This window comes from Vespula pensylvanica, chromosome 6, assembly GCF_014466175.1.
Source record: "Vespula pensylvanica isolate Volc-1 chromosome 6, ASM1446617v1, whole genome shotgun sequence".
NCBI classification, from domain to species: Eukaryota; Metazoa; Arthropoda; class Insecta; order Hymenoptera; family Vespidae; genus Vespula; species Vespula pensylvanica.
The window spans coordinates 2,461,153-2,471,513 of NC_057690.1; positions in this window are offsets into that span (position 1 = coordinate 2,461,153).

Here is a 10,361-nt window from a genome sequence, read left to right on the forward strand (position 1 = left end):
TCTCTCTCTCTCTCTCTCTCTCTCTCTCTCTCTCTCTCTCTCTCCCTCTCTCGTCCCTATAGCATCGTGAGAAAGTCTTCGGAAGCAAGCGCTAGTAGGAGATACGTGATCACAGCCCCTTTCTTTATTTTTTTTTTTTTCTTTTTCTCGGCTTTGCCAGTTATTTCTCGGGCAACAGCAGAGCATGCGGGACATTAGCCATAAATTCGTGAGTCCCCAGTGCCAAATAGCGGCGTGCCATGCCAATTGTATAAATTGGCTATGACAAAGTTATCGCGCGAGCTTGGCGTCCTACGATCGGAAAAGTTTTGTCCTTGTAGGTAAAGGTTATCACGCGAGCCAATATTTCCTTCTTCTCTTGCTCTCTCTCTCTCTCTCTCTCTACCTTTTTCTTGCTCTCTTCTTGCTCTCCCCTCCCTTCTACCCTACCCTTTTCCTCCTCATCTTTCTCTCGTGGAATTTTGGTGCAGGTGCCTCGACATGGGTCCCCCGTGTTCGTTTGAGACATCGTTCTCATGGGATACGACCCAAAGAAACGTGACGTTCCACCTTTGGCCACTCACGTACACGAAAGGTGCCTCTTTTTCGTGTGACTCGTCGCTTACAACGTCTACTTGTACGTCTTTACTCCTAAATCTTCTCACACTCTTGTTCTTTCATCTTGACGAATGTTCGTCAAAACCTTTCTGGATTTGGTAGCTCCAAAGATAAGAGATGGATCATATCCTTCATCCCTGTATATATAAAGTATATCCTTAAGTTCGGACATTTAATTTCGTAAAACTTATTATTCGTATTAGATTCGATTGGATGTAAAAAAATCTTTATTAATCGACTTTATTTCATTCAAACGAATGGGATCTATTGAAGGATCTAGACGAAAAGGAATAATTTTGTTCTTTTTAATTTATATTTTTAATTGAATTAGAGAAGAAAAGGGAAAAAAAGATATGATGAAAAAGAAGAGCGGAATCCTCAAGGTTATAATTACGTATGATATGTAATAGATACCAAAAACTAGTCTACGATTGACAAGAAAGATAAAGAAAAAAAAAATAATAAAAATAAAAATGATCGAAGTAACTCGTTCGGATAATACGGTACTCGGTTTAGGATGATTAAGCGCTTCTTTCTCGCTCGACGTCGAGAAAGTCGACGAGCGGAATCACGACGATTAATTCCGGGTCTGTCGTCGACAATCGTTTAAGTCGGAAAACGATTTACACGGCGGCCTCGCTTAGCAGCAACGGAACGACGGTAAGAGAGCTTAAAGCGTGTCGAGGAAGAAGGGTGAGTTTACATTCAGGGGGCAACGCGTGGGGGTGAAACCGCTCGTTTATCAGTAACCGACTCTAGTGAAAGCGACACCGAAGCTTCTACGCCGCAGGAATAACAATCCCCTTACTCCTCTCTTTTCTCCTTTAAAAAGTATTACTCTTGCGACGTTCATGTTTACGAACGTTACCACGTGTATTTTATCCTCGAATTCATCTTTGTTTTTCTTTTTCTCTTCGTGTTTTTTTCTCACTTTTTTTTCTTGTTTATTTTTTATTCTCAATCTTCCTTGCAAAAGGTTTTATCAAACGAGATTATATTTTTCCTTTTCTTTTTCTTTTTTTTTTTTTTCTTTTCTACTCTACCAACACAATTTACGTATTCTTGTCGCGATATTATAATCTTCTTTAAAAAGATGCTCGGAGACAAATTAGAATTTTAATTAAATTTTAATTATATATCGTTAACGTTTGGAATGAGTTAATAATAATCGAAATGATAGATAAAGCTGACTACCTAACTTCAATTTAGAGGACTGCAGGTGCAAGTAACTCGAGCGAGTCGTTTCGAATCTCATCGGTCCGAGACTGCAGCGGTAGCATCGAATTTAAACCGAAACGGGCCACCTTCTTGTCGACCCATTTTGCAAGTGTCGTCGGTGCGCCGGGCTAATTTGTCAGTTGTCGAGTTAGCGTCCTCTGGGGGATTCCCCTTCCCTCATTCTCCTGGCCCAGCCGGGACCAGTAATCAACCGGTGAATATCTGAACTGCCTTCGAAACTCTCGTCCCGTCCCCGTAATCCACCCCCTTCGCTTCTCTCATTTATAAAGAAGAGACTACGTCCGACGGAAGGTGCGATTGATCCATTCCCCCTTAACCCCGTATAACCCCGCATACTCTTCACCCTTGAAACGAGCTTCTGTTTACTTTCACGTTGGCGGCCCTTTCCATATCGACGATTCACCCGTCTCGAACGAATTTCCCTTTTTTGATATCAACTGCTTCGCTCGAAATTAATTTTATATATATATATATATATATATATATATATATATATATCAATTTTCTTTATTTAACTTGCACGCATTGTCCATAAAAATGTTAATCATACAAACAACTTCGATAATATTTGCGATAAAGTAATTATAAATTAACAATTATTTAGCTCATTCCAATTTGTTCCAATTTGTTCGAATTGAGAGGAAAAAAGGATAATATCAGTACAATTAAGGGTAAGAAAAAGAAAAGGTGGACGGACAAAGTTTATTTATAGAAGGATGTTTTCGTTATTTCCTGAAAACGAGGAAACAGAGGAACGAATTTAAGCTTGTCAAGTAGGAAGATATCGTACGAGACGGAGAAAGTTGTTCCGTCGGAATGAAAGGGTGCTCGTTTCAATCTTAGGGAATTCGGAAGGAAGAAGAAATGAGGGGCTCGAAAAGCTATAGTATTTGGAAAACTGGCAGCTAATGTTCCATCGCTTGGCAGCTGGATCCCCTCCGTTGTCATACGAGCGAGCCATCCTCCCACTTTTTCCTCTTCCTCCTCCTCCTCCTCATCCTCTTCCTCTTCCTCTTCTCCTCCGTAGCACCGTAGCAGTTTCTCCACGTTACAGTTTCCACGAAGCGGATTTCGAAGCTTTGTAGTCATCCATTTTCAAGCGAAACCCCCGTGCATTATTTAAATAAACAAGGATGTAGAAGAGGGAGGAGGAAGGAGGGAGGAAGAGATTGGCTGAACGTCGCCGTTGTTCTCTAACACTCTATCTCTGTCTTTCTCCCTCGTTCAAAAGTTCGTCGGATCGCTTCAGTGACGAACAATTATCCCCTCTCTATGCGAAAAGGAACTCCTCGAGTGACAGCCAAGGGGGTTGCCGGGCGAGGACTCTGCACCTTGTAATGAATTTTAAATTGGCTCGCATTTATAATACAGACTCGTTGACAGTCGGGATGAACCGGAGATGACAAAGTAAAATACTCTTGGCTTTAACATTTCCGGGGCTCTCACAAGAGATAGGAATAAATTTGGTCGTGTATTACTTTGGATTCGTACGGATCTTCTCATCTTTGTTCGATAATTATTGTTCGAACATTTTCAGTTCGATAAGAGACAGGAAAATTTCAAGAATAATTTTAATAACGATCGATGGAATGAAGTGTTTATCTTACAATAAATAGATATCTATTATATCATAATTACTGCAGCGTGCATCGTGTTTAATAAATATTAATTTTTTGTAGAACAAAGGGAATAATATTATCCTACTAATCCGAGATAATATCAGATTCGATGGTCAGATAGAAAATATAATTTTTTAATTTTCCTTGATACCATCGTTCGTGGAAAACAAGATATCATTCAAGAACTTACAATTGTAGAGTTGGACTTATAACTGCGAGGTATACTTGGCTAATCCCGTAAGTACTGCCTTGGGATCTCTATCTCTATATATCTCTCTATCTCTCTCTCTCTCTCTCTCTCTCTCTCTCTCTCTCTCTCTCTCTCTCTCTCTCTTTCTCTTTTACCCACAAACCACTCCTCGGTAGTATCAGTCGAATTGCTCCGAGTTCGCGCGAATTCATCCAACATTTCTATTGTTCGCGTATAGGGAAAGACAAGAAGTTGGTTAAGTGGACAGGTAGATCGAGTAATCGAGTGGTAAAGCGGTGTACAAACGAAAATAGACGAGCCGAGCCCGCCATCTGGGCAACATCCTGACCGATAAACTCGTACTCAAAAGCTTTGCTGAAAAAAAACCTGCCGCTATCTCGCACCTTCTTTGATCTTCGAAATCCTTTTGGTCTACACTCTAAAATTGTCTACCCGTTTCGATCAAAGGTCCCTTTGCGGTCTTTTGACCGAGATAATACCACCAATCTTCTTTTCTTCTTTCTTCTTCTTCTTCTTTTCCTTCTTCTTTTTTTTCTATCTCAAAAGAAGCAACCATTGATATGATTCATTTTTCTTTCGACTGAAAAATTGTCTCTCTCTTTATTTCTAGAAAAATAAAAAAAAAAAAACAGAAAAAAAGGAGAGAACAGAAAAAAATGAAGAAAAATAATATTTCCGATAGAGACAAGGTCTAACAAATTTTACGATTTGTTGTTGGTCCAAATCTCGTTAAATTTGATTCGAGAGATCGTTCAATATCGATCGGATCAAGAAATCGAGAACTTACTTTCCGCGAGGCTACACATAATCACGAAAGGTCTCGAAAGCAGACGGTCGAACTTCGTTGAACGTCTCCCTCGCGTTCGGCTACGGCGAAGAGGGTCGATGTTAAACTTGGGTGGTTTTCCTAGCCGAGTTCTATATCTATCTCTCTCTCTCTCTCTCCTTCACTCTCTCCTTCTCTCTCTCTCTCTCTCTTTCTTTCTCTTACTCTCTGTCTTTCCATCTATCTCGGCCGATGCGTCTGCAGGTGGATGTTGAGAGTCGGTGATACCACCGAAAGGTACTTGAAGCCCTGGAGCAATTCGGAGTCTGTAAGTTAGCCACTGTACAATTACCGTATATCTCGGTGCCGTTAACTCGGTAGCTCCGTTACAACATTTGGACTGCCGTTATGGATGGATATCCCAACTTTAACCGTCCGTAGTCCAGGCTTCCTGTGAAACATGTTCGATGTTGGATATTTTAGAAAGAGTTACTTAAATCAAAACCGTGCGTTAGGATATTCTTATTTTCAATCTTTCCTTCTTCTTTTTTTCTTCCATTTTGATTCCTTAAGATCCTCCAACTTCATCTTTATTTTTCGTATAACAAAGGATAAATCATTGTAATAAATTTTTTCAAAACGGGATTTGCCTTTAAGAAGGATAAAAAAAAAGAAGAGAGAGAATCGAATCTTTTTTAGAAGAAGCAAAATAATGATAATAAAAAATAAAAAGAGAAAAGAAAGTGTGCGAAGATGCAAGAAGCGAACCCTTTTGTCGTTACGATCTTATAAATGTCAGTAGAGCCGCTGAATCTGTCACCCTGACGGCTTGCGGTTTTTTTTCCTCGACTAAACTGCCTAGGGTGCGTCCAACCGGGTATGGGGTGAGATTTAAAACAATTACAAGGAACGGAAAGCTTGGAAAGAAGAGGGGCCGGGCTAATCTTGAGGGTGGTTTAATTAAAAGTGGTGCCAACTGACGGGTGGCCATCGATCAACACTGCGGCGAGTCGACGAGCTCGGCACAGACATTTCTACGGTGGTTGGTGACACGCCACCGTTTTTGCTATCGCCCTACAACGATTTTTCGATTCGATCCTAAGACGCGGGTAATTCTTTTTAATAGTGACGTGAGTCATGTTCTCATTTGTGCACCCCTCTAATTATTGAATCGATTTTCTTAGACTGACTCTATCGGGAGAATTGATATCGAATGAAAAAAGAGAAAAGAAAGAAGTGTTGGATAAATTATAAAGTGTGTAAAGTTCAGTAAACGTACTTTGCGCTTAAGTATACGAGAAATGGGGGTGGGGAAGGAGTCATTAAAAAATAAAAAAAATTAATAAATAAGAAGAAAAAAGAACAGAACACTTTTTGTGCGATGAAAAATAAAGATAAATTAAATTTGGTTGGACTTAAACGGAGAAAGCAAATGAAGAAAAAAAAAAAAAAGAATGATCCATTGCTTGATACAAATGTATTGATTGTTAAAAACACACGACGAGAGACATCGATCAAAATTCGTCGGGCCATTTTCGACGTCGGAATACTGTCGAGATGACTCTTAGGGTCGTGTCTTGGAATTTGAAATATGTTCGAAACGGGATCACCCGTCGAGAATGAGAGAGATCGAGGTTTGGTATTTCTGACTCGATAGCAATGTGTTCGGGTACGTCGACCAGGTGACGTTTCAGCGTGGCATCGAGCTGTCAACCTCTGCGTGCCAAAGTATCCTTCTAGGAGACGTTATCACGACCCTTACTGGAGTTTACAAAGTAGAGATTCTTGAGCCGGACTTTGGCAAAGGAATTAGTCTCGAGGAGGGCATTCGGACGTTTAGAAAGAATCGCTGAATCTGATTCGCACTATTTTCCTTTTTTTTTTTGCTTTCCTTCTTTTAAAGATACGACCATCTCTTCTTCCTCTTCTTCTTCTTCTTCTTCAGAGTCGTTTTTCTTTTTTCTGATAAGAAGTATACGGCCGATTTTCTTCCAAAGTATTTTCACGAGGAATCGGAGGTTAATCTAGCGCAGAGGTTTGACGTGCGACGAAAGTAAGGTGGTAGGGAGAAAGGGACAGAAAGAAATGAAGCCTTCGGAGTATTTCTGAAAAGGGTCGAGAGGGTCAAGAAAGAATAAGGTTAGAAAGAAAGAGGAAAAAGAAGAGAGAGAGACAAAGAGAGAGGGAGAAAGATAAAGAGAGAGAATAGAATCGTGGGACTTCGCGTGCAGCCTGGTCATCCCTCGTCTCGTTCGAGAATTTATGCTCGTTGTCCCTACGCCACATCCTAACTAGTCCACCCACTTACTTACTCACAGAGAGTAAGAAAGTCTGAGGTGGGTTGCGTCTAAGGGGGCGGACCACCCTTAAAATATCACTTCTCTCTCCACTCTCCGTCCAGTTTTATCTCGGCTCGGAACTCTCACGCCGTCGTCCTCCGTCTTCCTTCCACCAACAAGAACACCATCATCGATACTCCGCAAGTACCCCACCCTAACAGGCCTTTGCCCCATTCTTTTGAGCCGCTGAACCTGGCGGATATGTAAAAGACTGCAATTTACATACCACCGAACAGTTTTATCGCTTCGCTCTCGTTATCCAACGGGATCGGTGCTACTCGTCTCTAGCCCCTCTCTTTTCTTTCTTCGAGCTCTTAGAATAATAGTACAAGTGCGGATAGTGGGTCAGAAGCTTCGCTAAGATGGATTTACGAGCGTGCCGAGCTGCCTGCCAACCCAAAGATGCAAATCGAAAGACACCGTTTTCTTCTTCTTCTTCTACTACTTTTTTTTTCTTTCTATCTCCTTCTTCCTTTCTTTCTTTTTTACTAAGCGTCCCTTTCGAAAATCTACCATCCTACCGCAACGATAACTCTTCATTTGCTTGGAAACTAGTTTTCCGAGGCCGGATAAAAGTTCAACCCACCGAGATAGCCAGGACGCATCCACGAGTGCACGCTTCTCTAATATCTTCGATCAATCCTCTGCGATTTATTGCTAGGATTACTTTATTTCTTTATCTCTATACCAAAAACTTTTCCGTTTGATTTTCAATCTTCATCGATTGATACGGTTTAAGTAAAAAGACGATAAACAAAATTCGTCTGGTATTATTTACCTAAAAATTTTATTTCCATTTCACTCGTACACTTCATTATTTAACGTTTATCATGATATTAAAAGAAAATGTTAACAGTTTGAAATGTATGAAATAGAATAGTATGAAAAAAATTCATATACATATATCTTCGATTCGAGATATTTTAAAAGCTTTAAAAAAAAGAAAAGAAAAAAAGAAAAAGAAGATATCGCCCCTAGAAAATCTATAATGAAAAATCTTATCGCCGTCGTATTTCTTTGTAGTGAAGAAAAATCCTTGAGAAATCATTGGTCTCTATGTTCCCTATCGGGCAAGTACTTACTTTAGCCTTAACTGCTCGTAGAACTCGAACCTTAACGGGCTGCCGTTAAACGCGGCCCTCCGCTTTAACGAACCGCAAATGCGTTGTTTTAACGACATCGTTAATATTTAACCAAATATCTAGGGCTCCGTATGCGAGCCCACGGCACATTGTGGTTAGGAGAAGATGACATCGTTTGAACCGCGATTCCATGTGATTTATTCGCGTCGTTCAAAGATCCTGCAAAATTTGCGGCTTCCGTCCAGTTTATCAAAGGTATTGTCTCGGAGAAATTGATATCGTAATATTTTTATACCCAATTAAATGGTTCATCTTGTTTTGATCGAACTTCGACAATGAACTTTCATTTTGTTTTTATTTCAAGATATTAAAAAAGAAAAAGAAGAAAGAAAAAAGAGGCGAACAAATTACTCGTAATCTTGCAATTCCCGTTCGATTTATCAAAGTATACTACCATTGTCCTGAAGATCGATAATTACATTATAATTGGATATAGCAATATAGAATATAAAAGGTGTATATAAAATTAGATATAAAAATTATAACGTTTTTCTTAAATCTAATCAAACAATTATTTCTAATTGAACGTGAATAATGATGTTCTATTTAAGTTTGTTTTAGTTAAGAGACAAGAAAAGAAAAAAAGGACAATTCAGATATAACATAACACTCTATAAAACTTGACTCGAACAATTATCGTCACCCGTAAATACAATCACGTTTTGTATTATTTAAATGCGAAGTGCTCAGAGTTACTTTTTACCATTCTCCGAGTCTCCCTCTCTTCCCCCTTATCATGAAAGAAGTTTCATGAATGTTGCAGTCGAAGTTCTCTTATCTAGGACCCTTAATTGCGCCTATTTATGCCCCTTTGCTTCCGTTCGGTGAAAAAGAAGTACGTGACATGTTTATAAAAGGGTCGAAGGGAGTAAGAGGAGAGAGAGAGAGAGAGAGAGAGAGAGAAGGGAGAGAAAAGTGGAGTGGACCACTAATGCCTTGTGCCCTCGATCAAGCTATCGCAAGCTCCCATTCTCTCTATTCTTTTCCTATACTTCTTTCCCCTCACTTTCCTCCTCACTCTCTCTCTCTCTCTCTCTCTCTCTCTCTCTCTCTATTTCTCTCTTCTTCTTTCTCTCGCTATCGGACAGCAGCTCTTGCGTCTCAGAAGGGTATTGATCTTTGGGGGCGCTTTGATCTAGCAAAAGGGTCTACTAACACATTCTTACTTACTTACACACGAACTCAAGTCCGTTCTCGCACGTCCGACACCTAAGTTTATCGGGGGAGAGAGAGTTTCTTTTTCTTTTTTCTCTCTTTTTCTTTTTCTTGCTCTTACTCTTACTCTCTCATTCTCTCTTAACTCCAACGACAGAAGTGGCAGCGTAATTAGAAAAACGAGTTAGCGTTAGCGAAGGGCTACTAGTTAGCGAACCTCGACCGTACCACGTCTTTGAGAAAGGGCGAGAAAATTCGTAAAAACTATTCGTAGAGTTTTACCCGCGAAAGAATTCGAACGGATGATTCGCATGGTGAAATTTCGCTTACGACAGAGGAGAAAAAGTTATATACTTTGATCGTAAGACAATCGAACTCGTTAGGACGAATACATTGAGAGTTACATAGTTACGAAGGGGAGGGGATACGACAACGATAACGGGAGTTTCCACGATGTCTAAGGGTAATCGGTAACCGCACGAGTAATTGCACTACCGGTTGAAAAATGGCGATCTAAAGTAATTTACTACTCGGGTTTAGCTCTTTGAGCTTATGCGGCCTATAGATCAGGAGCAGTTTCGCCGTGAGAATATTTAGGGAGGTGGCTAATTGCGGGATATATTTTATTAGAATTACATGAGACATTCCATGCTTCTCTTCTCTCTCACTCTCTCTCTCTCTCTCTCTCTCTCTCTCTCTCTCTCTTTCTCTCTCTCTATTTCTCTCTCGTAAATTCCTTTTGCCGGGTATCTTGACTGGTTTTCTTAACACTCCCACTCCTATTCTCTGTCTCCGTCTTTCACATTTACTCTTTGATCTTTTTCTCTTCAATTATTAAGAAGAACATAGGCAATTATGTGATAAGAAATAAAAAAAGCGATCGCTCGATCATTAATAATAAAGTGAAAGATTTCTTTTCTTTTTTTTTCTTTTTTCGTTAAGATTCCTACACCGGTTGATCCCAAAATCGAATAGATATACTTCTGCTTCTTTCTCTCTCTCTCTCTCTCTCTCTCTCTCTCTCTCTCTCTCTCTCTCTCTTTCTCTTTTTCAGGCAGAAAAATGTGCCGCTATTAATTTCGGGGACGAGAATTTCACGGATGAGCTGCTACCAGCCCCTCTTTCTCCACCCCCTAAAAGAAGACGGACAGCAGCTGGAAGAGATTTCGTGGCGCGTTCGTGACCGACATTAGTAACTCTTTTTTCTTCCTTTTTTTTTCTTTCTTTTTCTTTTCTTTTTTTTTTTTTTTTGTTTTCTTCACCACCTTCTCCTTTTTCTTCTTTTTCTTCTTC